Here is a 15,049-nt window from a genome sequence, read left to right as displayed (position 1 = left end):
CTCTTTTTTTTTTTTTTTTCTTTTTCTCTTTGTTTTAATAAGGGGTTTGAGTGTGAATTGTGGGTTTTTTTTCTAGTTAATACCTAAGGAAATATAAGTTTATGTAAAAGTTGCAATATTTTGCTGAAAAGAGTAGAGCCATGTTTGCTGTGACAGCAGAGTTAGTTCTGCATGAAATGAATGACGCTTTCAGAGTTTTGTCACAAAAAACTAGAAATTTCCAAAAGAGATTTTGATGTTTGTTTTATGTGGAATTACTGGCCTGGCTGGGCTTTGCTGATTTGTGAGAAAAATGTGGCCTTGCCTTAAGCCTGGCTTTATCCACCTGAAGATAAATATATATTTAAGTGCTTTGATGCCACAACTAGATAAGTTTATTATGTCCCAGCTTCAGCAACTCTGCATGGCAAAGCACAGCATGGCATGGTTATGCATATGCCTCAGTCTCATTGACTTCAAACCTCTGTAATTTCTGAAGTGTGAATGGATGCATGTGCAGTGGCACAGCCTTCACAAGATGATCATGATCTGGTTCCTAATGCTTACCAGAACTTTGTTTTTAAAAGGTTTATGGTCCCTATGTCAGAACTGGTGGTGAAGGAATAGTGTTAGGAGAAGTAAGGAGCTGTCACCTGGGGAGGCTGTACTGGAGGTATGGACTAAGCTGAAGGAATAGGAGTAAAGTGATCTTTCTCTAAGGTGACCTGACTTCTGTGACCTGTGATTAAACATAGTGCAGTGGAGAGCACAGAGCAGCACAGAGGGGAAATGGGAGCGGAACCAAGATGTCCCAAATCTCCTTTGCCCCAGACAGTGGCACAGATCACACGCCAGTAACACGCAGCGGGTTACGGGAGGCAAGGAGTAATAGGACACGTGAGACATCAGATAAACAAAGAAAGATAAAGATGGGACACAGGTAAAGTCAGGTTGCACTGATAATGTGTGCTTTTGGAAAGGATGCTGGGGGAGAGGAACGAGATCTCGCTTGCTGGTGTGCCACACGTGGGAGTCACCAAGGCAGAGCTCCCTAGGAAGAGTCCTGCCCCCCTGACCTGTGTTGTGTGGGACTTTTTACCCCGGCAGTTTTGAGGGGAGCTCAGGGAGCTGCACCCCTGTGGAAAGCAAACGAGCCCATGGAGCAGGGTGTTGTGATGGGAGGCAGCAACTCTGGCTCCCTGGAGGAGCGCTTGAGTCTAGATCCTGTGATATTTGCAACAATTTTCTGCTTCCCGCCCTCCCTGGGGGTTGTTTTCACTGAAGTCCTTGCGCCAGGAGCCTTCTCCTTGTCTAAATGGCCACTATACATTTAATCCAAACAACCAGGTGACTGCAGTACAAAGCTGGTGGCAATAACCCAGCGTTAATTATTACCCTGGGCCCCTTGGGTTATGTAAGCCTGGATGTGCTGTACTCAGCTCTCGGCTCGGACCTGCCCTCCCCGTCTGGGAGAAATACCAAGGACCTGCCAACACACATAGAAAGTTGTTTGGAGCCAGCTGGGATTTTCCTTTTGACAGCACCTATGAAACCTGTTATTCACTCAGTTCAGTGATTGCCATGCCATGCTTGCTTGTTATTCAGAGACGTTGCTCTTAAAGAATGAGTTGTGCTAAGCTCCCACTGGCTTCAGCACAAGCCAAAGACAGTGACTGCCATGACTTATCCAGGGGAAAAATTTCCCAGCTAAGGCAGGAGCTGCAAATCCCAACAGGTCCTTGGCTTCCCTTGCTCATTCCTTCTGGGACATTGGTGTTTTTGTGGCTTTTAATCTCTTGTTCCACGGGTGTTAGTTTTGTTCTTGCCTTTTTTTTTTGGGGGGGGGGGGGGGGGGTTGGGTGGGTGTGTGTGAGATGTTTGAACGTGTGTGATGTGTGAAAAATAGATATTGAAGAATCTTCAGAGGGTTGGGACATAATGCCTCTTCTGGTCAAATGATCCAGATCACGAGGTTTGTAGCTCCTCAGTGCTCAGTGTTTCACAGGTCTAAGCTTTCATTTGCTCTGCCAGATCAGTGCAGGTTTTCCTCCAGCTGGAGCGGGAGCACATCCTTCATCTCTTGCCATGTTCTCTACTATGCTCTACTTTTCTGATGGTTTTGTGGTTAGGCTGACTCAAAGCCCATGTAAGTACTTGATCTCCTAAGGAGATAAGGCTGGAGGAACCCCAGCTCTTAGAGAAGTCTACTGCAGAGAGCTTTCATCAGCTCACCCATCCTGCCTACAGAGCGTGTGTGCCTTGGCCAGCATCTCACTGAGCCCCAGATTGCTGTTTAAGTCCTTCTGAAGATTAGAGCAACATCTGACAAGGGCTTGGCCATCATGGGAAGAGGGCAGTGTTTGCATCTCTGCCCAAGCACAGCAAGACAAAGTATTAGGTGGAATGGGAGTGAAATACAGGAGTGACAAGCAGCAGTTTGGAAAGCCAGCTCTCCTCTTGCTCACACTGGTGTGGATCTGGTAACCCTTGTCCTGCTGATGTTGGATTCAAAAGCATCCTGAAAGGGAGAGAAAATTGAGGTGAATGTGGCCTATAGTTTTCTGTAAGGGAGCTGAGGAAGGAAAACAGAAGCTGGAGCGAGTTATGGCATAAAAGGCACTGTTCTGTCTTCCAGTTAAAAGAGAGTGATGGGCTCGTTTCGCAGAAAGGGCTCTGCTTGCGCAGGAGGAAGGTCTGAGCTGGCAGCCCACGTCAGAGCAGCTGCTCTGCACTGCTCTGGGGCAACAGCAGCTTTACATCAGGAGGTTTAGTGAATAATAAGACGGTTGTGCCTTGGACTGTTGGCAGTCACAAAGAGAAGGGTTTGGGACTGCTTGCTGTCAGTCCCTCAGGTCTCTTCCTTGTATGATACTGCTTTTCTCCTGAATCTGTAGCTGATTCTTGGAGTGGACTCAAGGGATTCTTAGCACTCCCCAAAGCAGAAATATTTTTATCCATATAAACCAGGAACCTCCATAGGCAGTCTGAGGCATTTAATAGAAAATTCTATCCAGGAATTGTTTTGCATGTGACTGAGGGTGGAGTCCAGTAGCCCACAAAAAGAGAAGTACAAAGAATTACTGTTATGTATCTAAAAAAGATTCTGGCATCTGCCTTTCCTACTGGGTCCAGTGGGCCCCATCGTAAGCCCTGATACTTATTCCAACATTTTGGTTGCAAATACAGGAATTGGGCTATGCTGAAAAGCATTCAGGCATTTAATAAACTCACCTTCCATAAGTGGGAGAGTGACATGAATATTTGAGTTTGGCTGTTGACTGCTGACTTTTTCTGAGAAGTCTATAAACAGCAGCCAGGTAGTCTCTCACTTTTTGTTTCTCTAGTGTGTGTTGTTTTTCCATGGACAACATGTTCTGGACCTTAGAGAGTTGGCCAGAGCTAGATTCATTCAGATCCTGTGTCCCTGGTGGCAGATAATGCATCAGGGAGGGCAAAGGGCTTGGAAATTTTGTTATGTCAGGATGGTGATCCTGCAGCCAGCACGGCTGGAATAACACCCGGGCTGTGCTGACGGTGGCAGTGCTGGAGCAGGCAGCCCCATGGACCCCTGCCCGTGCTGGACCTCAGCTCCCCTGTGCCACTTCTCGGGTCTGGCTGGGACACTGTGGCTCCACGGAGCTGGGAAGTGCATGTCCAAGGACTGGGCTGACGTGGGAAGCCCTTGCTCTAATGAGACCTCTCTGCCTCGGCTGATGTAGAAATGGCCTCTGGTGTGGGTTTGCCACTGCTGGAAGTGGCAGATGCTCCTGGGGAAGGTCCACTTTGGCTGGAAGGGGAGCACAGGACGATGAGCAATCTGTCCCCTCTCAGAAAACCAAGTTAGTCACAGCTGACAAGTTTGCTGGTAAACTCTCCCACTTGCTCCTTAGGAATTAATGGCACAACTGGAGGGTGTTCATTTACCTGCCACCCAGGACCTTTAGTCTCCTCACAGGGTATTGGTATTCCAACAACTGATAAATAAACACACATTAGTAAGACATTGGGTGGATTTTTTTGGTACTGAAACTCCAGTAGCCCTTCTCCAGTACTGCCCTGCCTGAGCTCCTGAGCACTAATCCCTCACTCAGTGTCCCTGGCATTGCCTGGTAGATAATCCAGGCTTGAGATCAGTAATAGCCCTGAAAGTTTAATGTGAATCAATCTCTGTCATGCCTAAAGGAGAGATTAGCAAATTAGAATTGGTCCTGATGACTTCATGCAAGTTACTTGATACCCTGTGACTGATCCCTGGTGGGTGGAGGACCATGAATCCAGGGAGAGCTGGAGCCACCTTCCTAGCTTTGCTCCTGCATTTGCACGCCAACCTCATTGAATCAAATTATCTGTTCTAAATTAATAATGGTATTTGGCAGCTCTCTAGCATCTTCCAGCTGAGGAGCAGAACATACTTCCCAGTGGGAAATTAAGCCTTTCCAGCCCCTTGAAGAATAGTTGTCACCTTCACCGTGCAAGGTCAGAAAAATGATTTAAAGGGTTTGACCAATAGTCCTTGGGGAGCTTGTGGCAGAGCTGTTGAGGAAGTCCAAAAGTACCAGTTCCTCCTAAGACACAGACGTCAACCACAGCTTAATGATTTGGTGTGATTTGGAGCCATCTACACACTGATGTATAGATGCACACTGAGGGAGAAGTGGGGATGCTTTTTAGCCCTCTAGGTAGGTGTAAGACTTGCATGAGGTGAAATGCAAGGAATGACAAACGTTCATTTTGCTGATATAGCAGGAGTGATGTTGGTGCAGGTGTGGCCCTTGCAGCTTCTGCAGGACCTGGGGAGCAGTAGGGGAACAACTGGGCTATATCTGCTTGTGGCTTTTTGAGTCCTTGCAATGGCCCTTGCAATGACCTCTGCAAGACGGGGTCATGTTCTTCATCTTCTGTGGGGGCATGCTGGCTCCCACAGTAAGTAGCAAGAAATTCAGCTCAATTTTTTTTCCTGCCTTTATCACCCCATAAAGCACTTCCATGCTGGTGAAGCTGTCACCCTTGAGGTGTGACCAAGAGGAGGCTGATTAGCAGCCTCACAGGTTTCCTTGCACTAAAATTCAACTTGCACCTTGCACCAGCTTCCTAAACATCCACCTACGATCTTTCCTCCTTAACTTTGATACGTCCAGCTTACTCTTCTCAAACACATTTGTTTTAAAGAAAACGACCTGCTACTGATGCACGAGCTGTTATCAATTAACCCAAACATTTAGATTGCATAAGTGTCTGTTTTGAAAGTTAGTACAGAAGACCTAGTCCAATGTAATCTATGCTGTTTATCCTGATCTTTCATTCAACTTCTGGAACTAGATAATTTGTGTGGGAATTAATAAACTATACTCTTTGCTGTGATAAGTTCTAATTATTGCTTTCCAGGCAGTTTATTTGATCAACAAATAACTAGTCACTAGCTAGAGCAATGTGCTGTTGGCAGAGATTTCTGCCTTGTAGTGACTAAGGAGGTATTTGTAACCCACAGAGAAACATTGCAAGTAGGGTCTCTTTGCAGTATATTTGCAAAGCTAATAGCCTGAGTCAGCTGGCGGTCTAACAAGATTCACAGGATTTATAAAGCTGTTGAGAAAAGAAATAAATTCTTTTGCATTAAAAAAAAATTGAAAGTGCTCACCAGAAGAGCAAGGGAGGCAAGAGAGACAGGAGGACTGGTAATGTGGTGGCAGGCAGTCACTGGGGATGCTGGCTGTGCTGGTTTGCTGGTCCCTCACTGGGGCAATGCAGCACCTACGCCTGCCAGTGCTGGGTGTTTTGAGGTGGTGCTACTTCTTCCTAATTTTCTTTCCCCTGAGGCTCCCCTTGTGAAATGAAGAAGTTGTGATTTTGCCAGAAGGGCTCTATGAGTGAGCTAATGTTAAAGACAAATAAAGTTTTTAGTGCAAAACGTGGCAGTCAGCTGGGGGTTTATTTGAGTGAAGTGCTGTTTGGGGACTTGTTGTGGTCACACAACTGCAGAGACAATGAGGAGTAAAACCTTCTCTAAGTTTGTCTTTGAAGACTCCTCATGAAGCCATAGTTAAGACTATGTTAGCAAAGAGAAAACCTCTGGAGAGAGAAGATATTTAAATATCCAAGATCATATTCCCAGTCATTCCTGAGCTCAGTCATTCTCCACCATGCTTTCCTATGTTTGCTCAGCTGTATTGTTGGGGCAATGCAGAGGCATTTGCTCCCCTAAATTTTTGGATGAGCACAAGGACAGAGGTGGACCTCCTTGGTAAAGGTGGAACAGCAGCTTTTGATGTCCTGCCTCATGTTTAATCTGGGAGCCTGATAAGCAGCAGCACATGGATTTGGAGCCTCTCCTGTTTAGGCTCTGGGTGCAGAGACCCACAAAAAAAAGAGCTCTCACCCAGGTGAAGTCTCATCTCTGTCAGTAAAGGCAAAAGCCTTACTAAATCTGTCAGAGCCATGGCTTTATGCTCAGTGTGTAGTGGGGTACCCTCCCTCCCAGGGCTGATGACTCTGCTGGGCCCATCTGGGAGGGAGCTGGGAGCCTCACCTGGGCTGGGTCCAATCAGAGGTTTCAGCTGAGGAGCTCAGTGAAGGGGTGAGATGGTGATGGGGAGCTTATCGCTGGCCAGGGGGGTGGTTTGGGTGCAGACACCTTCAAGGAGGGAGACTACAGCAAGGAGCAGCTGGCCTGCATGCTGAGATACTTTGAGGAATGAACCTTCAGCAGGTACTGTGTAGGGAAGGCTGTGACTGACATGGCTGAACCCTTTGGGTTTTTTTGAGGAAATGGGTTCCATTCAGGTGTGAAAGAGGCTTGAGGCTGGTGGCTAAAGCCTGTTTTGCTGGTGTTTAAGCTCAGGCAATGATGAATCGTGCTTGGCTGGCAGGATGTTGTGGTGCTCCCTCAGTGAGGTGTTTGAGCTTAGTGTCCTATTTGTGTTTGGCTCTGCTCAGGGATGTAGGATTTATCCCTGGCTCAGCTCAGGTGACTGAACCTAGGCTGTGCCACAAACTATGACTCAGGGGATCATGCTCCTTTCTGGACCTGTTCTCCTTTTTCTTCTCCTGGCACAGAAGAGAGGGCTTCCTCCTTCTCCAGTGTCCTAGTGTAAAAATAAACCTATTTTCGATTATTTATTTTCTTCTTCTCTGGATAAAAGAGGCTGTGCTCTGAACCACAAAGACAAGCACACAGGCTGTTTTTTGTGAGGCAAGGAGGAGCAAACAGTTTTGCCTCTGAGCTAGAGAGTTTCCTAGTACAGGGCACAGTCCAGATTTTTCCACGTGTGGGCTTGAGCCCAGACATCACCCTGACAACATGTGGGAACATAAATACAAACAAAAATAATTTCCAGATGAGGGATGTATGCAATGTTTTCTTTTACTGGCATTTATGCTTGCTTATTTGGCTGGAGTTGACAATCAACTCTGCTTGTTGCAACAGGGCAACGGGAGGATGCTCGAAACAGTGAAAGTGCCTGTTCAGCTCTGCCTGCATCCTCAGAGGGATCCAAAACCCGTGGCAGACACCTTGGGGAGGGTCTGTGCAATTTTCAGAGGGAGGCAGGGCCCAGAAACCAGCAAGAATTGTCTTGCCAAAGCAAAACCTTTTGGGGAGCCCTGACTGCCCCATAACCATTCAGGAGCTCTTGTTTTGTGGTGCATCTCGCCAGTGTTTCTTGTCTGGCAGTGCTGTCTTAGCCCCTCTCCTTGTGGTGTGTCCTCGTGGATCTGAGTAGGACTCCATCCTCAGGAAGTGAAAGCAATACCCCAGGAAAGGAGGTTTTGCATTTTATCTTCTTGCATTTGCAAATAACACAAGTGGGTTTTTCAAGGTGGTTTTTGTTGTGTTTTTTTTTTTTTTTGCTGGGAGAATCCCTAAGCAGCCAGGTGTTAGTGGAATAAGGGTTTGCTTGGGTTGAATTCCCAGCATCTCTCAGATTCCTTGTGGGGGAGGAAGGGGAGATACCAGGGCTGTAGCCCCTTGTTTTACACTGTCCCCAACATCTCATTCCCTTCTGCTTTGTGTGCCTTTTTCATGGGCTACCCAGTCTGCCTCTGATGCCCCCTGAATCTGGGGGTATGAAAGCAGTACCTCCAGCTCCTTTTTATAGCAGAAGATAAAACCGTGGCCTCTTACATGTGTGTATATATATTCCCAGAGATAGTACAGTAAGATGCTGCTCTAAGCAATGCCATCAGGGTGCTCTACTGCAGTCCTTGAGAGGGGTCCTGGTATACCTAGGCACTGAATTTCTTCCCAGCTTATCCCCAGGGCACCATTAGGAAAGACAGTAATGACAGCAACTTAAAATTTGTGAGTGGAAAACAGGGCTGATTTGTGCTGGCTACCCTTACAGCTATGTCTCCTTTTTTTTTTAATTTTTTTTTTTTTATTTTCTCTCTCTGGAAATATCAGTCTTAAATGTAGCTTCAATATATTACAATAGTCAGCCCTTGATGTTGTTGCTTTGAGGCTGTACATCTACCAAGTCTAAAAATAACTAAATAAATCACTCAAATGGGGCAGTAAGCAAATAGATTTGCCCACCTGTTTATTAATAAACACATGCACACGAACATATATTTCTATATTAGAACATGGCTCTGCGTCCCCTGTGGGTATAAAAAGAAAAACACCTGGCAAAGAGTGAGGGCAGTAAGGCAAGTATGAAGTTTCCACAGTAAACATATTTGTGTTTGCTGAGCAAGTGTTGCCTTAGGAAGGCAGGCGAGGGGAGCAGCTCCTGCTGGCTTGCAGAGCCTCGGATTACCAAGTGCAGGGAGAGAGACGATTCTCTGACAGCTGCAGATGTGCAGGTTGCAGTTAGAGCATACAGGGGAGCATTTGGGAGATGGGACTGGCAAGAAATCCTTCCCAACCTCTCTCCATGCTGACTGTACTTGTGTAAAGTCCAAATGCATTTCCTCCTTGGAGTGTGCAGCTTGGAGAAAGCAGCCAGGAGATACCAGCACCAAAGCTCAGCTTTGCTGTTGTGCTTTATTTTGTGGAGGTTTTTAAATTATTATTTTATTCATTTATTTTTTGGGGCTTACTGCCTGGGGAGCTGTTCTTTGGGAAGGCTCAGAAGATGCCTTACTCTTGCACAAATATATCTGCTGCCTTGCAGAGCACTCTTTTCACAACATCAGTGTAAAGGTGATTCAAGCAAACCTATCCTGGTTGCTTTCATGGTGATTTGTGTCTAAGCTGAATATAGGGGTAAAGGATGAGGGAGGCACAGGAGGAAGCTGGGGGAAGAGTGCCCCCAAGGCATGCCAGGACCTGGCAGAGGGTCTCTAGGAAGGGAAGATCAGGGTCTCACAATGACAAGTGTCATTCCTGTGCTGTGAGGTCAGGGTGGCTGAAGAAACTCCAGGTGGATGCATCCATCACGATGGCTCCTTTTCTTCTTTCTCATTCCTGTCTGCAAGCTGTGGTGTGCCACCCTTCCAGCCATGCTGCTATTTCTGCTCCCTCACAGGGTCAGCTGAAACATGCTGAACAACAGGCAAAAGGATAACAAAAAGAACTGCAGCAAGGTACTGTCTAACTGGGACACGTTAAGATGTGTGGGTGGGTGTCTTGGGTCTTTCTACACGGCTTTCTAGCTCTGCAAAAGACCCAACTGTTTAATTAAGGACCAGTCTCTTTAGAATTAAACCAATAGTCTTGCACTGGATTAAGACCAAGCCTCCCACCCAAGTGCCTCCAGCTGTCCTGGTGCAAAGGCAATGTCAGGTTCACACCTGAAAGTGTTGCACCTGGGCTGGGCTCCTTCAACATATTTTTAAAGCTTTTGGTCCTCCCACTCCATCAGCAGTGGCAATAAAGATTGTTTTTGTGAAGCTGTTGGATAACATAATCAGCTTCACAGCTTTACTTACGTGGTGATTTTGCTGACCATTAGTGTGCAAAACCTGAATGTTGGAATTACTCATGTGGTCTTCACTCTGGATTTGACATCTGGGGGAAGGAGGATCAGAAGTGTTAGAACGTGCTGTGATTCAGTGTGATTCAGTATGTCACTGCACTTGGTTGCACGACCTGTGTTTTTCTGCCTGGGATCGGCTGTTGTTTAATCAGAATCACAAAATGATGTTTAATTAGTTCACAAGTGACAGTGAACTGTTATTTCTTCTGTGTATTAAAAGCCTTGAACAGCCTGGAGAAATCCCATGAAGTAGACTTGCCATGCCCTATCTGTCCTGAGAAACTGCCTTCACCTTGGGACAGGGCAGACTTGAACATTACTGTCCTACTCATTTCTGGTTGTGTGTAAATGATTTGTGTCAGCAGCTGCTACCTGCAATGAGATCTTCCAAAAAGAAACTATAGGAAGAGGAACACATCCAGGACTGGCAGAACCCTTCTTTGAGCCAGGACTGCTAGCAGGAATTAGAGAGGCATTTTTTCCTCCTATTTTCATTAAAAGCTATGTTTAGTTGGGATGAGTGTTGTCAGAGACATGTGGGACCTGGCCATGTAGGCACAAGAAATCACTGAAAGCAATGGTCTGCTGAGGTCCTTTGGCATTGGTGAACTGAAGAAAATGTGTGTGTTCCTAAAGTAGGGGCTGACTGAGTGAGGGCCATCTTTAACATGCTCTTGCTCTGCTGGTGGACAAGCCTAAAGCAGCCCCAGTTAATAGGTCCCTCCTGGCTGTCCACAGATGCTATTTCATTGATGAAAACCAGCAGCTAGCACTGAAAGCTGTACAAAGAGTGGCCTGCCAGGCACTTGAAACAGCAGTGAGGGAGGCTAGACATGTTTAAGCAATAGTAGGGGATGGGTCATATAATTCTGCCTCAGCAATCTATTTCCATTTGGTTCTGCCTGCTGGGCCCAAGGCAAAGCATAACTCACCCTTGGAAAGCTTGTCCAAAGGACAGAATCTAGTGAAGCTAAAACAGGATCATGATCTTTTTCCTTAGCTCTTAAAACAAAATAATGTATAATGCCATTAAACTGTGGAAATCATTAAGTGACATGCTTAGACACTTGCATGTTAAGTGACTGTCAGACACAAAAGATCAGAGGAAATAGGTCTCTACCTAAGTATGTTGTTGCATGATTTCTGGTAGAAAGCAGCTTTCAGAGCCTGCCCCACTGAGGAACTGGACATTATTTTGGGATATGTATGAAAATTTTGGTCATCTCATGGTTCTACAGTTATTTTTGAAGTAGGTCCACGAGGCAGCTCCTAATACAAGTGAGATGCATGTTCTTAAACAAATAAGAAAATTTAGGTTAAATATTAACTTTTGGTCATTTCAACTTTGATAGCTTTGGCCTTCAGGCTGATCATTTAATGAGCTCCTTTCTGTTGTTACAGCAACTGCAGCCCTGGAAGACCTTGATGTTCAAGTCGGGGGAAAAAAAAAAATTAAAGCTTGCTTTAATTTGCTTAGGCTTCTATTGATAAGTGTCTGTGCTCAGAGTCAATTGTTCAGACAAACAAGGCTTGGAAATGTACCACAGGGTTTAATGCAATCCTTGCACAACCCCATTCCAAGCCATGGGCTCTTGCACTCTGGTAAAAAAAACCCCAACACAACAAACCTTAAGTTTTGTGGCCTCTTCTGACATGCACTCAGACATTCAGTGATGTTGTTTTAAGAAAGCAAACAGACTGGTCTGCTCTTCTTGCAGAGTTATCTCTACACTCGCTGTAGCTCTGCCCTCAGTGTGCGGTGTCCTGGAGCAGTGTCTGAGGTGTGACACAGGCTGACTTCTAGAAGGACAGTGCTCATCTGCCCCCCTCTTTCAGCATGTGTTTGGACACAGCACCATGCCAGATCTCAGCAGCTTCTTTCCTGTCCCTTTCACACACAACTTCTGGCTAAAAGGTCCTTTTTTCTTGGACGTCTCCAAGATTTGAAACATTCAAATTCCCCCTGAATGCTGGTTCTATCTTAAAAACTCTTTTTGCGATGAATTCTAAGCGGGTGTAAACCAATACCACCTTCCTGAATTCACAGCAAGTACTCCACTTAATATCAAATGAGGTTTTGGCCACTTCAGCAGCAGAAACCTCCTCAGTTCTGTTTACATCTTGGAATGTCTATCTTAACAGGATTGTTTGAGTTCTCTCTCTGATTCTTCAAGGTGAAGAATTTTTTCTTCATCTGGGCAATTGCATCTCCATCCGTGATATAGGCAGAGGTCCAGAATGAGATTGTGAGCACTACACACATTTTTCTTTCTAGGTAGAATGCTTCCACTCTTTCTTAGAGAGGTGTAAATATTTTAATGAAATGTGGGGCTACAAATGTATGGCTGAGTGCTCATCAAAGCTCATGGCAGAGCTGCTGTTGTCTTTAGTGTGTAGCCCTGAGGGCATCTTGTTTGAGTCATGTTTCACAATTGTTTTTAAATGTAAAGCTTTATGGCCCAATTTAAAGTACAGCTGGGAGGAAACGCTTTTTCCTATCCTGAAGAACACTTCAAACCTTCAAAAAATAGTCCTGCTCCGTACTGAGATGGACTGACAGCTCCCAAACTGGAGAGAAGCCACCCACTATAACTAGTTAAAGCCACAGTAATTTGGATTCTCTTGGAGAAGTTGAGAGGTGTTTAAATCCACAGTCTGAATCCAACTCTGAGCCTGCTGTCTCAGTGTGGATGGCCTGGCCAGCAGCACTTTGCTACTTCATGTTTTCTCTTCCTGCTCTGGTTCTAAAAAGTACATTGTGGACCTGAGATAGCAACAGCGTTTTCACTGAGCTGTCACTGTGAAAGCTATTCCCAGGAACTGTTTCAGTTTCAGCGAGTCTGCATTTTCTGTCAAAATAACATTTTGTCAAAAACCTTCAGACTGTTTCTCATCCAAAGCCTGCTGAAGTCAATGAAAAACATACTTCTTCAAAAGAATTTTAATTACTATTAAGAATACCAGAATAAAAGCGTAACCACATTAGGAATTTGCTCTCTTGAAGGAGGTTTATATTGATTTTTGTTTTTCTGGACTACTGAAAATTAGGAATAGGGCTACTGGATAATGATCTGGACTTCCCCTTGGTTTGAAAAATGGGATATGAGAGCAGTCCATGCCTGCTAGAAAACATGTGTTTCTTTGATTGCTGCAGCAGTCTAGCAAGGGGCAGACACGACCACAAAGTGATACCCTGGTCAGATGTGTGTTAATAAAAAATTCACTCCCATGTTTTTTTTGTTTTGTTTTGGTTTGGTTTTTTTTAAAGCAAAACAAAAATAAACCCTCAAGCAGCAGCACAGTCCTTTCCTCCCTTGAAACTTTTGGCTGATAGAGCATCAAGGATTTTAAAGATGGCTGAAGGAAATTGAAGAGGCAACAGTTTCTACATCACAGGGGTTTTTATTTTAAAGAGTATAGAGTTAAGAATGCATGACAATAAAAGACAAATGAAATCACCTCTCCACCTAACTCCTTCCAGAGAATGCATGTGTGTGCTCACACAAATATCTTGGTGAGTTATTAGCCTGGAAGCCACTCAAGTCTTAGAGCGATCCAATTCTCTGGAGGAGAAGAAGAAGAAAGTAAAGCTGCCAACTTCATGCTTCAAGTGGAACAATAATCCTGAACTAAGAGAACAGCTTCCAAGCCTTCAGATGGCAAATTATTTATCTGCTGACACAGAACAATGCGCACTTTGTAGTTGATGTATGAGGTTCCCTATGTGTGCTGCATTAGAAAGGAAGGGGGTGTGGAGATATACAATTATACTTTTTTATTAATGGGGAAACACCCGCTCCCTCCACAGCTTTAAAATCTATAATTAGTCACAAGGGAATCAAAATGCCTTCAGCAGCCCCTTTTGAGGTGTTTGACTGTTTTGTTACTCGGACTAAAGGATGCTGCTGGCAAAAGTTTTCAGAGTCAAAGCTCTGGGATTATCTGCCAGTCCCCAGGACAGCTCTGGCTGAGTGTCCCAAAGGACCCCAGTCAGTGCACTCCAGTTGCTTTTTCATTTTTCCTTTTTTTTTCCATGTTGTGTTCTCTTATTTCTTTAGCTTTTTATTTTGACTGTGAGTCTTTAATGTGGGGAATCTTGCCTCCAAGACTGTCTGTAAAACACCTTTTTACCTCTGCGCTGTTGGGAGGATGGCAGAAACACGGCTTGTTTCTCAACAGGGAAGAGCCATTTTGAAAGCCAGCCTTTGTTTTAGGATTGCCAAGCCTTGGCCCTGAAGCTGAGGTAACGAGCCAGGGCTCTGCCTAAAGGCAACTGCTTTTGGGCTTTCATTGCCTGATGCCCTCTCTGAGCTGAACTGGGCTCATTTCACCCAGGAACTGTCTGAGCTATCATGACTTTGCAACGTGATAATAAAATAAAATCTACATAATTAGCAGCAGTTATCTAGAACCAAGAAGACTTTGTATCTCAGCACGAAATACTTGATTCAGCTTTTAATTGCTTTAACCTTTATTAAAGGTAAGGTTTTTCTGTGGAGTAGTTGCACCCTTGTCTATGATCAGTAAGTGGGTATTGCTCTCTCCAGCATCCCTGGAGCGGGCAGGATGCTGCTGCACAAATGGCCAGAGGCAGGCCCTAATACCATCCTTCCATAAAAAGCACCCACTGTACAGGTTTCCTCCGTAGTTTGCAATGCAGGCTGTGAGCCATAAGAAGTCCTATGGAGATGTTTGGCAGTGTTAAACAAAATTGTCTCCTGATGGGAATGAGTTCACATACCCAACAGATAAACATCCTCTGTCTGGTCATCAGGGTGGTGACGTTACCTGCCCTGTGTGCTGGCTTTGTCCCTGGAGGGGCCCAGTGCTCAGCCAGAGTGGATACCCCTGGGGTCAGGGCCAGGGCTCGTTGCTTTGCTGTTGCCTGTTAGGGAGATCGATACGGGACTTCAGCACCTTTCATTGGAACAATCCTCACGTGCATTTACCATGTGAAAAAAACCCAGGTGCATCTCAAGTTCCCATTCGGGGCAGCACGTGTGTCCTGCCAGGTGGCTTGCGTGGAGTGGTTCCTGTCTGGATGCATTGCCTCTGCTCCTGGAAACTATGGCTTTTGCTGTGTATCCCTCAAACTAGAAGAGCAGCATGAAAAAACACCCCACAGTGCATTGGGGAATGAAAGGAAGATCAAGGCT

At 45.4% G+C, this 15,049-nt stretch overlaps 1 long non-coding RNA gene across 2 annotated transcripts in view; it reads left to right on the top strand.

The window, feature by feature from the left end:
- The first annotated feature begins 6,546 nt into the window (after nt 1-6,546).
- LOC138117436 (uncharacterized) overlaps nt 6,547-15,049 on the top strand; it is a 117,395-nt gene continuing 108,892 nt past the window's right edge. The window contains exon 1 of one of the 2 annotated variants that reach the window (XR_011154639.1): nt 6,547-6,685. This is a non-coding gene — a long non-coding RNA (uncharacterized lncRNA). The remainder of the gene's footprint in view (nt 6,686-15,049) is intronic. The other variant, XR_011154641.1, reaches the window with a different exon arrangement.

Source organism: Aphelocoma coerulescens, chromosome 12 (assembly GCF_041296385.1).
Source record: "Aphelocoma coerulescens isolate FSJ_1873_10779 chromosome 12, UR_Acoe_1.0, whole genome shotgun sequence".
Classification (NCBI taxonomy): domain Eukaryota; kingdom Metazoa; phylum Chordata; class Aves; order Passeriformes; family Corvidae; genus Aphelocoma; species Aphelocoma coerulescens.
Note: the sequence above shows the minus strand (reverse complement) of the source record. Positions and strands in the feature narration are given on the sequence as shown.